This window comes from Zonotrichia albicollis, chromosome 2 (assembly GCF_047830755.1).
Source record: "Zonotrichia albicollis isolate bZonAlb1 chromosome 2, bZonAlb1.hap1, whole genome shotgun sequence".
NCBI lineage: Eukaryota > Metazoa > Chordata > Aves > Passeriformes > Passerellidae > Zonotrichia > Zonotrichia albicollis.
This window is the reverse complement of record NC_133820.1, coordinates 45,799,618-45,814,748: the sequence shown is the minus strand read 5'-3', so window position 1 is coordinate 45,814,748 and position 15,131 is coordinate 45,799,618. Positions and strand designations below refer to the sequence as shown.

The 15,131-nt window shown below is 38.6% G+C and overlaps 1 long non-coding RNA gene across 1 annotated transcript; it reads left to right on the top strand.

Moving 5' to 3' along the window:
• Positions 1 to 3,718: 3,718 nt before the first annotated feature.
• LOC113459126 (uncharacterized) lies at positions 3,719 to 14,647 on the top strand. Its single transcript, XR_003380013.2, has 3 exons — positions 3,719 to 4,667; positions 11,087 to 11,207; positions 12,288 to 14,647. It is a non-coding gene; the product is annotated as an uncharacterized LOC113459126 (long non-coding RNA).
• The last annotated feature ends 484 nt before the right edge of the window (positions 14,648 to 15,131 follow it).

The window sequence follows — 15,131 nt, the reverse complement described above, 5'->3', positions numbered from 1 at the left end:
TTTATAGTTCCAATATCCTTGGATAACAATTACCTACCAAGACGGGCAAAAATTGGGTTTCTTGAAATACCACCTACATAAAAATAATATTTGACCACAATTTAATGGTTTTTTTTAAAAAGTCTTGCTATTTCCATAGTACAGAAATTAATCAGTTGTTATCTCATCCCTTCTATTGCTGAGCTAGCTTCTAAGTTTATAGAGAAGGGAAAGGAATCTTCCCTCTTCCCCTCTAATATACTAAAAGGCTTTGTGTCATTTAAGTGGAAATTATGTTTGTACTGTGAATGACCCTAGCAACAAGATCATAGAAAAGGACTGTGCAATAATAAACACCAGGTTAAGAAAATGCAAAACAGCAAAACCAGTCTGGTTTTCCCAATGGAATTTTGTTTTTCAGAGAAACCTTGAGAAGCTGATTACTGCTCAGCTTTCCAACTATTTATTGCTGAATATATTATTTTACACAGAATGCAGACACCAATTCCTGATGCCCATACAGCAACCATTAAATCCAGCAGTGTTTATCAGTGGTAGCATAGAAGCAAGACATGTGGCTCTCTTTGGGTTTCCTACTAATATTAAAGGGAGGCTATAAAATTAATGTATAGGAAAGAAATACAAACAGAAATGGACTAAAGAATAAGATTCTCTCTATGACTGGCAAGATGGCCTGCACAGAAACATATTCTAGTTTTGCGGAATTGAAAGACAAACTCTGATTTCAAAAAGAACCCCTTGTCTTGGTAATGATGATGACTCTTTCTGTATGAAACAGCAAAATGAATCTACTAAAATGTAGAAATGAAATGATCCTTAGAAGGCCCCCAACTTTACAAATACTTAAAACATATGAGCTGCTATAAATGACAGCATCTAAGTGGTTTGTACTTACTGTTGTTCTGTGTGATGACAAAAGCAATGCCATGTTGGATGCGTGAACTCAAGCTATTAATCCTGTTCTGACAAAAATTATAACTGGCCAGCTTTATCCCCTGAAACTGAGCAAAGGGTCAAAGGTGAAAATGAGGAAGCATGGCTTTTGTGCGTTCATTTGCATATTGCTAATTGAGAATTTCCACCCTGCAAGCAGCCATATAACCTGCCAGACCCAATTCCCCAAGTACTAATTAAATCAAACATGAGCAACATGATCTTTTAAATTTTCTGCTGTGTATAACAGTGAGACGTGTAAAACTAAATATACATAGTTAACTGAAGTATTGGCTTGTAAGGGTTTTTAAACTATACTCAGAACAAAATTTTCCAGGTACTGGGAAGAAAATCCAGCCTGTGCTGGGAAGAATCTCTCAGTTCTTCTGGCCACTCAACTGAATTGACATGGAAGAGTGCAAGGTGAACAAGATGTGCAGTTCCTTTGGCACAATAATGATCATAGAAGCATTTTGTAGGACAGCCATCCTTTCTGTGAAGGGCGTTAAGGACCTTCCAGTATCTTATACACGTCTTTATGTCACCTCCATGTTCTCCACCTGCCACCTTTTTTATTCCTGCCATCCCTGCTGTTGATGCACTTGAAACATCCTTTATACAAGAGTTTGCATCTCCAGACTTGCATATCATGACTGGTTTCTAAGGGACATGGTAAGTGAACTGTGTCTACTGAGCTCAGGAGTAATGGGTGCAAATTAAAATAAGATTTGTATTTCTTTCCATAATTTTGTTGAGTTCTTTGGCTTTCTGTAATTTTTCTAAAACAAAGGAGCACAGAACTTTAGAAGAAGCTTTTTTCCCCCTTTCCTTTCCTAAATAGTGCTGAATGGAAATGGGCCTTTAGTTAATAGGGAATAATATCTCTTATTCTTACTTGGTCATTATGGAATTAGTCTGGTTTCCAGAAGGTTAATAGGGAGTGGCTTAAATCCTAGAAGATGGTTGTGATCTGGCATACCAAGGATCAAGAATTAGAGAGAGAAAAAGGCAGAGAGATTACTAAAATAGCTTATACAAAATTAAAGTATTGCATAAGTAAAGTAGGGATTTAAATGCAAGTGCATTAGCAGAGCATAAGCAAAGGATGCCAATTGTGCATGGTCATTGGTGGACATACTGTAAAGAGGAAGGAATATGTAAGAAACAAAGAAGGTGTATGTTCACTGCCATGTTGGATATCTATAATTTTCATGTAACACTTTTAAAAAATCTTAAATGAAAAAAAAACCCAAAACACTGAAGATAAGGTGCTGAAGATGGCATACAAACCAGGCAGATAGGCTTGAGGCTACAGGTGGCTACAACAGGAAGAAGTCCAAAAAATAGAGAAAATTGAGAAAACATGCTGGTTTGAGCTTATTGTGCTTCAAAACTTATGAAGAAGACACAAAAAAAAAGGAGCTAGTTTTAGTTTACCCTGACAGTAACAATTTCTATCTTAAAAAGGTACTTTTTTATCTTAAAGAGACCAAGAGAAAATGAAGGTGGAGAGGTGTATTGAAACAATATGTATTGGTCTCTAGGACTCCAAGAGGTGGCCACTCTGGGAAATCAAACACTCTACAAGGCTTTTGATTTACATCAGGAACAAGAAGAAAAAAATGCCATATCCTATACAATGAGGCACATAATAGGGCTATTTTATTTTCCAGAAGAGCTGGAAAATAAAGTAAAATTTTTTCTGTTTTTGGTTTTGGATTTTTTTTTGCTACAGTGCAGGGTAATTTTCATTTGTACAAGAAAGACAGAGGTAGAACAGCAAATTATTTCATGACCGCCTTTTGCAGCTTATTTCACTGCTGTGACTCTGGAGAGATGAGAAAGACCCTAGAGGCACTGACCTCATTGACTGATGTCGCTCAACCTTACATCAGGTTCTGAAATGACACCACCTTTGGATTACAAGTGCCCAACCACGCAGCCCTTCCCAGTTAATACATTAGGAGGCAGTACAGGGTTTGTTTGAGAATAGAAAGCAATTCAGCACAGAAGGCAGTCTTCCCTGATGATATAATTTAGAAGTTTGTAAGTAAAAGTGCATTGCAGCAGGGCCAGTAGTAAGAATCAATATGCAGCTGATAACCAGAAAGAACCCACAGAGTTTATAATAAAATAGGCCAAAGTTATATTAGTGTGTGGCCAAAGAGCACAGGAGCCTCAGGAGCCTTGTTGCACTGCCTCCAGGTGACTGTGGGGAGGACAAGCATTAAAGGGAAGAAAAGGGTAATTTCTCTTCCTTCCACCTTCTCCTTTTTGGAGAAAAAAAATGAATGTAAATTGTATTAAATAATTGAATTGCTGCTGAAATCCTTTCCCAATTAAATGAAGAAATTCAAACAATCTTCACCTCCCAAATGGCCAAACATCCTTTTAAAAAATCTCTGTGAATATATTGTGCATATTCCTATGCCCCCATTTTTGTTTTGTTTCTCTGTCTGCATGCATCTATTTTTATAAGAAAGAATGTAGGTGGTTGAATAATAACAAATTTTTGTTTGTTCCTTTTTAGTGTTTTCCACCTACAGCCTATCCTTCACGTCCTTCAGAAAAGAAGGTTGCATATTTATGTGTAGTGCTTAATGAGAAAATACATCCTTGCATATGATATGCTCTGCTTCCTCTCATGTACTCATTATTCTCTTTGAGTTTACCAGTGCTTTTTGGTTTATAGATTCATGATTAATTTATTCTCAATCTACAAGAAAGCCCTTTTAATTCCAAGAAGTTGGTTAGATGAATTACCAGACACTACTTTATTTGGCCTGCTTATCTACTGGAATGATTTGCAATTATCATCCCTTGCCTTTCCTGAGTGAAAAAGAAATCAACTGCTGATGAATTTAGTGAGAGACAGGGAATGATTTGCAGATTTTAGGATTTCTAGCAGGATGGAGTCCCAGTCAGCAAAGAATGGTGTCAGGAGTGAAACAGTCCTGGATTGTCACTGCTGCTGCTTTGAGAGCAAATGGAGGAAGACAGACAGCCTGTGCTCCCACCAAGACATACAAGGGCACTGTGCAAGGCCAAGCTCGTGCAGTCTGCATTGCCCTGGCGTGCCCATGGCCACAGGCAGGCCCACCTGTGAAGGCACTGGACATGCAGGTGTCTGGCGTGCAGCCAGTGGAGACCTCGGCTGCCAGCAGGAGCTGCTTTTACTCACCTGCTTCTTCCAGCTGAAAGAAGCTTTCACATTGAACGAATTCTGTCTGCCTTGGTGCTTACTCTCAATGTACTCATCAACCTTTATGTCTGTTGGGTGGAACTTCAGACGCTTTGTGGTTGCTAATCAGGTGAGGCAGCAAAGTTGAAACCCCAGCAAAATGGATCAGTGTGTATTGTGCCTTTTGGAAGCTGAATCTGCTAGGCAAACATTTCCAAACATGTTTTGGTGGCTTCAGATATAAATATTAAGACAACTGTGAATCAATCATTTATGAGCAAAAAGGGCACTGAGTGAGAATTTGGGACACCTGTGATCTATTCCCAGCTCTGCCTGTTCTTTGCTCTGAAGTTTTATCTGTGCGGCTTGTAATTTTTTCCTGCATGCTTGTACAACGTCTGGAAAAGGCGCTTCAGTTTTGGAGTGGTGCCCTCCAGTGCATCTGTAAATAATCTTGCTGAATTGTATGAGCATGCAGTGTCGAGGAATGTGGACTTGGGAGAGGAGGGACACAAAGCAAATGTGAAGACTTTAAGTATACAGTTGCATATGGGTGAGTAGAAAACATATCCTCGTGTGACTTTGTGCTTCTAGAACCCAATGCTGTCAGCTGAACAGAAAAATGTCATTGTAGTTAGTGTAATTTACCACAAAATGTTTCTATGAATCTTGTTTGGAGTCTCTGTGTGAGTATTATTTGTACAGAGAAAGAAGGTTGTGACATATGCTTAGGAATACATGTTTCATTTAGGAAATTTCAGTCCTATTAAAAATTTTGAGGTCATATAATATTACAGCTGCATTAAGAATTCATAGTTGGATGAAAGAAAATAGGTATCTTGTGTAGATTTGTAGTACCTTAAAAAACAAGAGAGATTGTATTCATTCATCTCTATGAAAGTAAAAATAAGCCTGTCTCTTTCTTACCACAAAGATAAATTGATAGCATCTTTAAAATACTACCAGTGAGAAAAAGGGAGTATTAGGATCAGGTCTAAGACTTTAAATACTGAGAAAAGCATTTAACAATCACACTCATCTGCTTGAGGCAGGTGTAGCTCATAAGGAGGAAAGGAAGGAACAGCTGTATCTTGGATAAAGGCTCCTTGGCCACACAAAGATAAATAGCTAACAGCTGGTTTCCCACAAGGGGTTACTTTGCTGTAATGCCCCTGTTTCTGCTCCCTTGCTTAGATGAATCCTCTCTTAGGCCAAAGGGATGACATGTTTATACATCATGGAGACAGATGCTTTCATCCTTGAAGATGATAATTTATCCTGGCTGTGGAAAATTAGTTCTCATTGGTCACATTGGGAGTGGACACAGATGTTGTGTATTATGGTGTTCAAAGTCACACTACTTGTTAGGGTAGCAATGCAGCATAGCTTTTTTAGACATAAAAAATGCTGAGTAGGGAATGTACTTCTTCATGCATTTAAATTCTGGATTTTAGTATAATTTATGAAGGTTTGCAAGGTTTGTTCCTTTAAAGAGAGTATGATAAGAGATCTTCATTGGATGCTTTACTATTCTTTCCAATTTTGCAGCTGATATCCTGGCACAAACACAATATTAATCACAGTGGGGCTAAAATTACAAATGTAAGGTATTTCAGCTAAATGGAAAGGGCAGTCTCTCACTCTGAAGGCATTGATGAGGACCTCAAAGGGGATGACAAGAATCATCTTCCTGTCCTACTTTTTCTACCTGTAGGATGGTGAGGCTATGTGATAGTACATATCCAAGAGTAACTGAGTCCTCTTTTGCTGACTTGTGTTGCAAGAGCTGAGTTCTGTCATCAAACCTGCAAATAACATCTAGTTTCATTTTCAAGAAAAACAGTCTGAATATGGACATTTAGTAGAGTTTACAAAGCATAATATTGGGGTTTTATGCCTCCTCCCCTCTATGGAAAGTGCTGAAAGGTACAATCCAAAGTTTATCTCGCACTGTTCTTTCTTTTCTGCCTGATATTTATTGGTTTTGGCACATGAGTGAGGTATTTTCCTGTCTCTGGAGATGCCCTGGAAAAAATTTGTTCTTCTTGGGTGCATTACTAGCATACTCTGTAGATCTCAGAAGTGTTTTTAGGATTGATGCTTTTCTCAAAGGCTATTTGAAATTATACACTTCTTGTTGTTTTTCTTCCCCAGCATGTGCTGTAATGCAACACACATCCTCGTGGACTTCTTCACATATACTAAATCTTGAGATTCAGAGTTTTGACTTTGCATTTATTTTGATAATTATTACAATAAGCTTATTAAAATAGATATATAGATGATGACACACATAGTCACTTGATATATATGGGTTGTAGCAGCTATCCAAACACATAGTAAGCACAATATCTATTTCCAAATTTTAGCTGAAAATCTAATTATGTAATTATGAATTGATAGATGCAGGCAAATCTGATACAACATGAGTTTCCCCAACAGAACTTTACATGACAGAGGAACATGAAAGAGCTTAAGAGACTTTCCAGTAAATCTTTCCAATGCAATTATTTTTCAGAAGCTATGCTACAGAGAAAATGTATGCCTTCTTGAGTATCATCTGATGTTTGCCAAGAAGAATTGGTAATTTTTATGTGAAAATTGTGAGATATAATTTTCATTGCATCCATCAATCTTAAATATTTCATGCACTTTGACTTTAAGGGCAAATTAATATATTTTTTTGCTGCATTCAGATTTCTTAAAAGTTTATTTAAGCAAAAATGTACTCTAATTATAAATATATATGCTGATTCCTTATTTTGTAAGTCAATTTTTCTTAATTTTTGATTCTATTAGCTAGGTTGTATCTACACATTGCAAACTAAATTTACCGGAAAGGGAGCTTTAAGTCACAAATAGAGGGATCCTGCTATCTTTTCTTCTTTATCTTCCATCCTGGTCCTTCATGTTCCTGAATATACAGAAGTCAGTGGGAACAGAGACTGTAAGTGATGCCAACTTGACCTGACAGACTCAGTGTAATTTGACTGGTGCTGAGTCCGAACATAATGTATGTAACAAGGCTAATATAAAGAAAAATCAATTTGAAAAATAACATCTTTTATGAAAAGTAAATGTCCAGCTTTTTCTTGGTATAAAGTTTTATTTTTTAAATAAATACTGATTTGCTTTTCTTGTTACAAGCTTGTTTGCATGGTTTAACCTCAGCCAACAGCTCACCCCCACACAATCACTTGTTCATTCTCTTCTGGTAGGATGGGGGACAGATTTGGAAGGGCAAAAGTGGGAAAACTTTTCTCAACTCATAGCTTGAGATAGAGAAAGTTTAATAGGGAAAACTAAAGCTGCACAAAGCTACACAAAGCTTCCCAGCAGGAAGGAATTAACTCACCGCTTCCCATGGACAAACAGTCGTTCAGCCATCTCCAGGACAGCAAGGCTCCATAGTGCACAACAGTGACCAAGGAAGGCATCACTTTGAACAACCTCCTATTCTTTCTTCCCTGCAGTATTTCTGCTGAATGTGACACCTTATGGTCTGAACAGCCCTTGGGTCAGTCAGGGTCAGCTGTCTGGCTGTGACCCTTCCCAGCTCCTTGTGCTCCCCCAGCCCCCTCGCTGGTGGGATGGGGGGAGGAGCTCAATAGGCCTTGGCTCTGTGCGGGCACTGCTCAGCAGTAACAAATCCATCCCTATGTTACCAAAGCTGGTTTTGGACAATTCCAAAACATAGACCCATAGTAGCTACTATGAAGAACCTTAACTCTATCAGGGCCAAAAGTGGCACTGTTATTGAAAGGGTATTTTCTGATGGAAAACTCTTTCAATTAAAGTTTTCCAGCAAAGTTTGAAGTACAGACTTCATAGATCTTTAAACATTGTGAGATCATTTTTACTTTTTTCTTTTTGTCTTTTTTAAAGGAATTTATTAAAAAGGGTCAAATTGTGCAGGGTAACAGGGGCATTAAATAGAACTTTTGCAAACTTAGAACTTTCTTCCATGGAGAAAAATCAAAAGAAAAAGGAGAGCAACCAAATCTTTATATTAAAGGTTTGAATTGTATTTGTTTGAGTTAATTAAATCTTATCACATTCATATGCACTTTCTAATTAACAATTAGCCATGTTTTCTTTGTAATAAATGAGAAATCTTTCAGGGACATGAGAATGGATAAAAGCATGCAGCAGCTTAATGAATCTCTATTTTATCTTTGGAGAGCTAAGTTATATTTAGCAACAGTGACAAACAAAACTCTACACTGGTTTATGGTTTCAAACGTGACAATTTCTTTATGAAATCAGCTATCTGCAAAAACAAAATATTCCAAAAATAGTGTTCTTCAGTACATAGTCTGTATACTCCAAATGAAAGTGAAGAAAGTAAACTTGTTTTAAACAATCGACTAAGACTATTAGGAAGAAATGCTGCATTTAACAAGACAGCTTAACGTGCAAGAAATATAGGCAGTTGAAAACACCCACATTTGCCCTAAATTTTTAAAAGATCGTCACTTCAAAAGTCTTGATCTTTACCAAGGAAAATATATGTTACTTCCTCTTCCTCCTACTTAACGGAAAATTTCATGGTTTAATAAGTTATTGAGCAAAGGCAAACGGCAGATTTCCACAAAGTCTTGGTCATCCTGACCAGGTAATTGAGGTTAAAACTAGAGCCTGCTCTGTCTACAGTAGATTTAGCTGTGTGTGAGTTGGTGTGTTTGTCTTACCTAACCTCTTTCAGAAACATCCTTTTTCTTCTTGTAAAGTCATAAGACTTTGATGATTTAACTGTACTTCCATGAAATGGATTTAAAGCAGCATTGGCTGTGTCTAAATCTGGGTCTCCTACTGGCAAGTAAGAGACAAAAACCCTGCATGTAATCCTCGCTGCTCTTCTAGGTTTGCCTACTGGGGATATTCTCTTTGTGCAAATCACACATCATTGGGCCAACGGCAGAACAACTCTATAGTTCTGCAGTTAATATCTGTAAAAAATTAACCCTGTCCTGGACTAAACTAGGACACTAGTGTATTGAATTCCTAGGTTATTTTGGGATTGAAGAACCCATGTCAGTGTTTTAATGACATTTTAAAAGGACTGTATTTGGAGAATGAAGATGGGTACTTCTAATCACACAAATATTTTTCAGATGAGAGAAAATCTTCATTATTGATATTAAACAGTCATCATATAATTTTTATTTGTGCATTCTCCCTTGGTGTCTGCTTAGTGAGAGATTTTTGCGCTAATGCCATTTTCCCTGGGAAGAGCCTTGCTTATGACACATTTTGAACTGTAGATGGTGTGTGATGAATGTACATTTCTGACCACTTTAAGAAAGGAACATCAGTTCTGTGGCTTAATTCTAAACCTGGCCAATATTTTATCTGATGTCCCTTGAATAATTAGTTGGGCAGTCTCACTTCCAGAACCATGTCCTGGAAAAGGACTTAATTACACAGCAAGATGGTGATTGATACAGCCAAAACAAACATTTGTAGGTGCACAGGCCAATTGCTGGCTCTGTGTGTCAGCATTAATGGTGTCTCTAGAGGTAGTGCCTTTGAATATGTAGTGTCAGAGGTGCTGTTGATGGTCTATCATGGACTGCTTGGTTGCAAAAATTTAGTTCCCTTTGAGTACCATTGACATCAATAGAAATTAGGAATACTCACATTCTGGGAGGATTTAAAGCAGAATGAAACTGGTTGTGTAGTGTTTCTTCTGTTTTCTTTTTTCCCCCCTGGTTTTGTTTGTTTGTTTGTTTGAATTAGTTACATATACATGGAGAATACAGTGCTTTCATTTCAACCATTTGGAACCAGGAAGTAGGAAGTTATGGCACAAAAGTTTATATTTTTATGGGGCTATAGTGATATTTCACCAGTGTGAAAAGCAAATGAGAAGATATTCTCCACCACAAAATCTTCTTGTCTGTTGTGAACTAATGTTCACTTTATCCTGTGACCAATACTGGATGTTTAATGCTGCAGATACCTGCTTACTTGCAAATGGAAACTCTATTTCCTTGATCTTGCACATTTAATGAGATGGACAAAGTCTTCTAATTCCAAAATCAGAGGCTTCTTCATAAGATTTGAACACCGTACAAGGTCAATCTTATGATGTAAAACCATCTGGTTGATAGATAATTTTGTCATGCCCCAAGGCCTCAGCTGTACTGTGTTAGGTAAGTTGCAGACTTTTAACAATGATTAATGATGTGCTCTGATGGCAAAAATCAGAAGACAGACACAGGAAAATGTGGCTGTACCAGAGGTGAGATATAAAGGCACCTAGTGCTAAACATTTTAGAGTATTCTTAGATTTGACTTGTGTAGCAAAGCCATTTTATCCAGAAGATCTTTCCTCAGTACTCACATCTTCTCATACCTAATGGGAAGTACAGGTGAAAGTAAGTACAGGGAAAACAGGTGAACGATTGTGATCAAAGGTTTTAACTGATTAAAGCATGTGAATGTACCAACATTCTGGTAATCTGACTTTTATTTTCTTCCATGGCCTTCTTTTTTATCCTTCTGTTATGATTTAAAAAAACAAGGTTAATTGTTATTTTACAAACAAACTTATTTGGATAATCATCAAAATATTAATAGTAATAACAACAATAACAATAAGAGCAGCAATTTCTGGACAGTTTCTCTTATCTAAGCACCTGGAATTACTTTAAGATATAAGCTTCTCAAGCCCTATAATAATATTATGTCTGTTCATGTTCTACATCACTGTGAAGGGGTGATTCAAAGATTTTGTTCAGACAAGTGTAGAACCTAGAAGAGAATTTTATTTCAGCTTTTATTTCTCAAACATCAAAGTTATCTAGGGCTTTATAGTCACTGAAGATATTTGTCTTCTTGCATAAGGGTTTCCTTTCCATAAATTTCTTTGAAAGAAAGTACCAAAGAGCAACTGAGCTGGGGTTCTGTACTTTCCCTACTTGCAACCAAAATGGGTAAATGCTGCATTATTTTCTCTCATGTTCCCAGACTCAGGATCCCACTCAACTTCTTCAGGGCCTTAAGAAGAGGTCCGTGTCTACTTTCTTCTAACAAAGCATGTGAAGAAAGGCACACAATAGGCATGAGAACAATAAGAACAAAGTAGTAGGTAAGTTATAGACTTGCAACATTTCTAGTGTTTGTTTTTGCCAATATACTCTTTATATTTTAATAGATAAAGAGACCAAACAGTTATAACCTATCTTTGCTAAAACTTTGCCAGTCTGCACTTTTACCTTTCTCAAAGGAAAATATGCAAGCCTGTTACCATGTGTGCTACTCTGCTGAGAATCTTCATTTGTGACAATAAATAGAGTCACCATCAACAGGGGAGAAGCTGTCAAGGGAGACCAGTATTTACTTCTGTTGAACCAGCTGGTCATGGTGATCTTGGAACATATAACTAATCCATATATGTTTCTTTACTATTATGCCAAGAGTTTTCAACATCAGCTGATAAAATCTCTCTCTTAAAGGTGTTTTTAGTTTTATCTGTGGGAAATGTTTTCTTTTGCTTACAATGAATAATCTTTTGGAATGTCAGAACTAGTTAGGTTTTGAAGAACAATTACTTTAAAATTTTTGCTAAAAAAAAGGGAAAATTTACTTCAGTTGTTTGGAAGTGATATTATAGTGAAACAGTTTTCCGTGAACAAAAATGTTATGTCAAGTTCAGATTGTAGAAGATGTTTCTCAAAACACTGAACTTTGGTCTAAAATCTGCTTCTGCGTTATTGATTATTCCATTGACTGGACATGGAAATAGACACAGATATTAGATTTTGAGTTTTTTTCCTTTCTCCTTGACTAAAATCTTGGACAAACTACTCAAATTGAAATAAGGAGAAAAAGAAATTGGAAGAGTACTTTTATCCTAGATGATTTCTTAGCAATTTCCTAGTTAGCAGTGTTGCAGTGTTATCAAGTCCAGAAGGCATGCCAGAAGCACTATGGTTCATATTTCAGTAAATTCTATCCTGTAATACTTTTTTGTTGGAAATAGCAATTTATCCTTATACTAAAATCCAAGCCAGGATTATATCTACATGTATATTACATTGTAGATTCTCTGTATTAGATTCACACAGAGTATGACTTCAAACTCAGCTTGGAGTTATTGTCTCCCTTTGGAGGAGGTTAGTTTGCTTATTTGCTGTGCTTTTATCTCAAAAGATTTCTGTGTTTACAGACAAGAAGAGCTGGTTGGGATGTGAAGGCTGAGGGCAGATTTGTCTGCTGTGACCCTGAAATGGTGAAGTTTGGGATCCTGAGAGAGCCAGGGAAATGACAGGATCACAACCCTACACTTCAGAAGAACAGATTTTGGACTGTTCAGAGAGTTACTTGGAAGACTATCGTTGGGTTACTGCCCTAGTGAGCAGAGAAGAGGAGAGAAGAGGAAGATCAGAGAGTCACTTAATTTTCAATGATCACCTACTCCAAGTTCAAGAGCTGCTGATCTGTTTTAGTAGGAGGTCATGTAAAGGTGGCTGGACCTCCTCTGATGAACAAGGAACTCCTGGCAAAACTGGAGTATAAAAAAAAGGTGTACAAGAAGTGCAGGCAGGGACAAGGGCCCCAGGATAAACCGAGAGAATTTATCTAAGTGTGCAGGGCTGGACTTAGGAAAGTCAATTTAATCTCACAAGGCACATGATGGGCAACAAAAAGGATTTCTGCAGGCATAGCACAGCAGCACAAGGAAACCCCAGAAAATGCGGAGCACCTGCTGAATTGGTCAGATGACTCTGTGACAATGAGCATGAAATATCTTCTTTTCCTTGGTCTTTGCTAGTGTGATTTACTTTCACAAACCCAGATCTGGGGGATCTGTGCCTGGCCTCAGTCAGCAGCTGGTAAGCAATTACATTGGATTTGATTTCCCATTCCTCTGATGCAAGCACAGAATAGTCAGGGATCTGTCCAGTGACAGGACAAGAGATGATGCACACAAACTGAAATACAGCAAATATCATTTAAGCTTAAGGGAAAAAGATTTTAGAGTGCATATGGTCAGACAGGAAAGTTATGGAGTCTCAGTCAGTGGAGGTATTCAAAACTTGACTGGACACAGTCCTCATCAACCTGCTTTAGCTGATCCTGAGGAGCTCCAGAGGTTCTTTCAATCTCAATTGTGACCTACAGGCTGTGCCTTACTGCTACATACGCTCCTCTATGTTCATGGGTAAGGACCACATCAGCTTACTTCTCATGAGGAACAGCTCCTCATGGTGACTTGTCACCTGTAATTACCCTGAGAATCTGGCGTCACTTTGTGAAAGGTTCTGCACAAAATTTGTATCTTCAACTTTTTCTGTCATGAAGAAAGTGCAGCCTAAATATGGAGTTAAAACAGGTGTGCGCAAGACATTGTAATGGTAAGAACATTAATAACAATGTAAGAGTCACAAACATCTAATTTAGTACCACAGGTATCAGAGCAGAAAAGGTTAGGGGTTATTGATTAAGAAGGCTTTGCAAATGTTTAATTGCCCCCTTCCTATATGAAAAAGTGATACTGTCATAAGCTGCATAAACTGCTATTTGTTTTATAACAAAGGTTCTATCTAAAAAGCAGTATGCTTACAGTTGCCTTCTTTAAACAGGATGTATTTTCTTTAGTTTTAGAAAATATAACAAAATATGGTATCTGAACATCTGTTTATAGAAGTTGGGAAAGCTGTGTAAATCTTTAATACTGTATGCTTGTTCTCTTGGTTTCTGTCATCATTTATAATTTAAAGCAACTAAATCCTGGATTTAGAAAGGCTCACTATTTAGCTAGATCCAGGAGTAACACACAGCATGCCTGCCTGTTTTTTCCTCAGGGTGCTAAGAAAGGAGCCTGGTGCTTTGATGAGGTGATAAGATACAAGGATGGTTACAGAAATGTGGAAGGGCCACTAGACACATCAGGGGTAGCACCACAGCCTTAGGCTCTCCTCTGCGGCCAGCAGCTATGAACTTCAGCAGAATGTTCAATGGAGAGTAAAATTTAATTAAAAGTGAATTGTGCCAGGATCTTCTGCCTTCATTCTAAACATGATAAGACTTGACAGCACCTCTGTCCATTCAGGGTGAAATTTATTGAGACTTTGCTATCATATATCAACTTTTTGGAATTAAAAGCAGTCCAGTAAAATGCTAGTAAAGAAAGCATCTAACAATTTAAGTTTAAAAATGTCAGCCTTTGTCATGGTTTGACCAGGAAGGAGTGGGAATTCTGGGAAGCTGTGGTCAAACCAATGAAGGTTTTGGGTTTGAGACTGGCGTCCGGTGTGGCCAGTGGGGTTTGGACACACCTCCGAGAATACACAGGGGTTAAAAGCAAGGCACTGCCCTGGCACTTTCTCTTTTGGACATCGTCGGGCGAAGAGGTCAGATCTCTTCCCCCGCCCGGCCCGCTGCTGCTGGGCGGGGGAGGGGCCGCCATGCGGGAGGCCTGGGGCCTGGACAGAGGTGGGGGTTGAGGGGGCTTTCAAGGATGGAAGGGTGGGGGAGCCCCAAGAGACATCGAGACAATCGGGCAGCCAGCCCCCCCCCCCCCCCCCCCCCAGGAGAGAGAGAGAGAGAGCCGGCGGCACCGAATGTGATGGCAGCCAGCCAGGAGGAGAAGGGGGGAGGGAGCCCGGCCGGCCGCAGCAGCAGCACGTGTGGGAGTATCATCTCGTCCCAGGACAGACAGAGACTGAAAACTTTTAACCCTTTCTTGCATGATTGGGGCCTTGCAAAAATGCTAATCCTCCTCGAAGCTGAATAAGAAGGGAGATGAGAGATGAGATAAGATAAGGACTTTGGCCCGAAAATTGTGGAGATGATTGGATGGGGAGAGATGATTTGGAGTGGCCTTTTGGCTGGACTTTTCTCGTGGCTATGGACTCAGTTGTTCCTGTGACACAGACTGCATTTAGGGGGAGGCAGTGCCTCAAAACCAGGAAGGTTCTTCGTGAGGACCCCCCGGCCCCAGGGGGTTGGAAAAATATGGGGGGGACAGATGTCCCAAAAGCAGAGACTGTGCCTTTTTGGAGTGAGA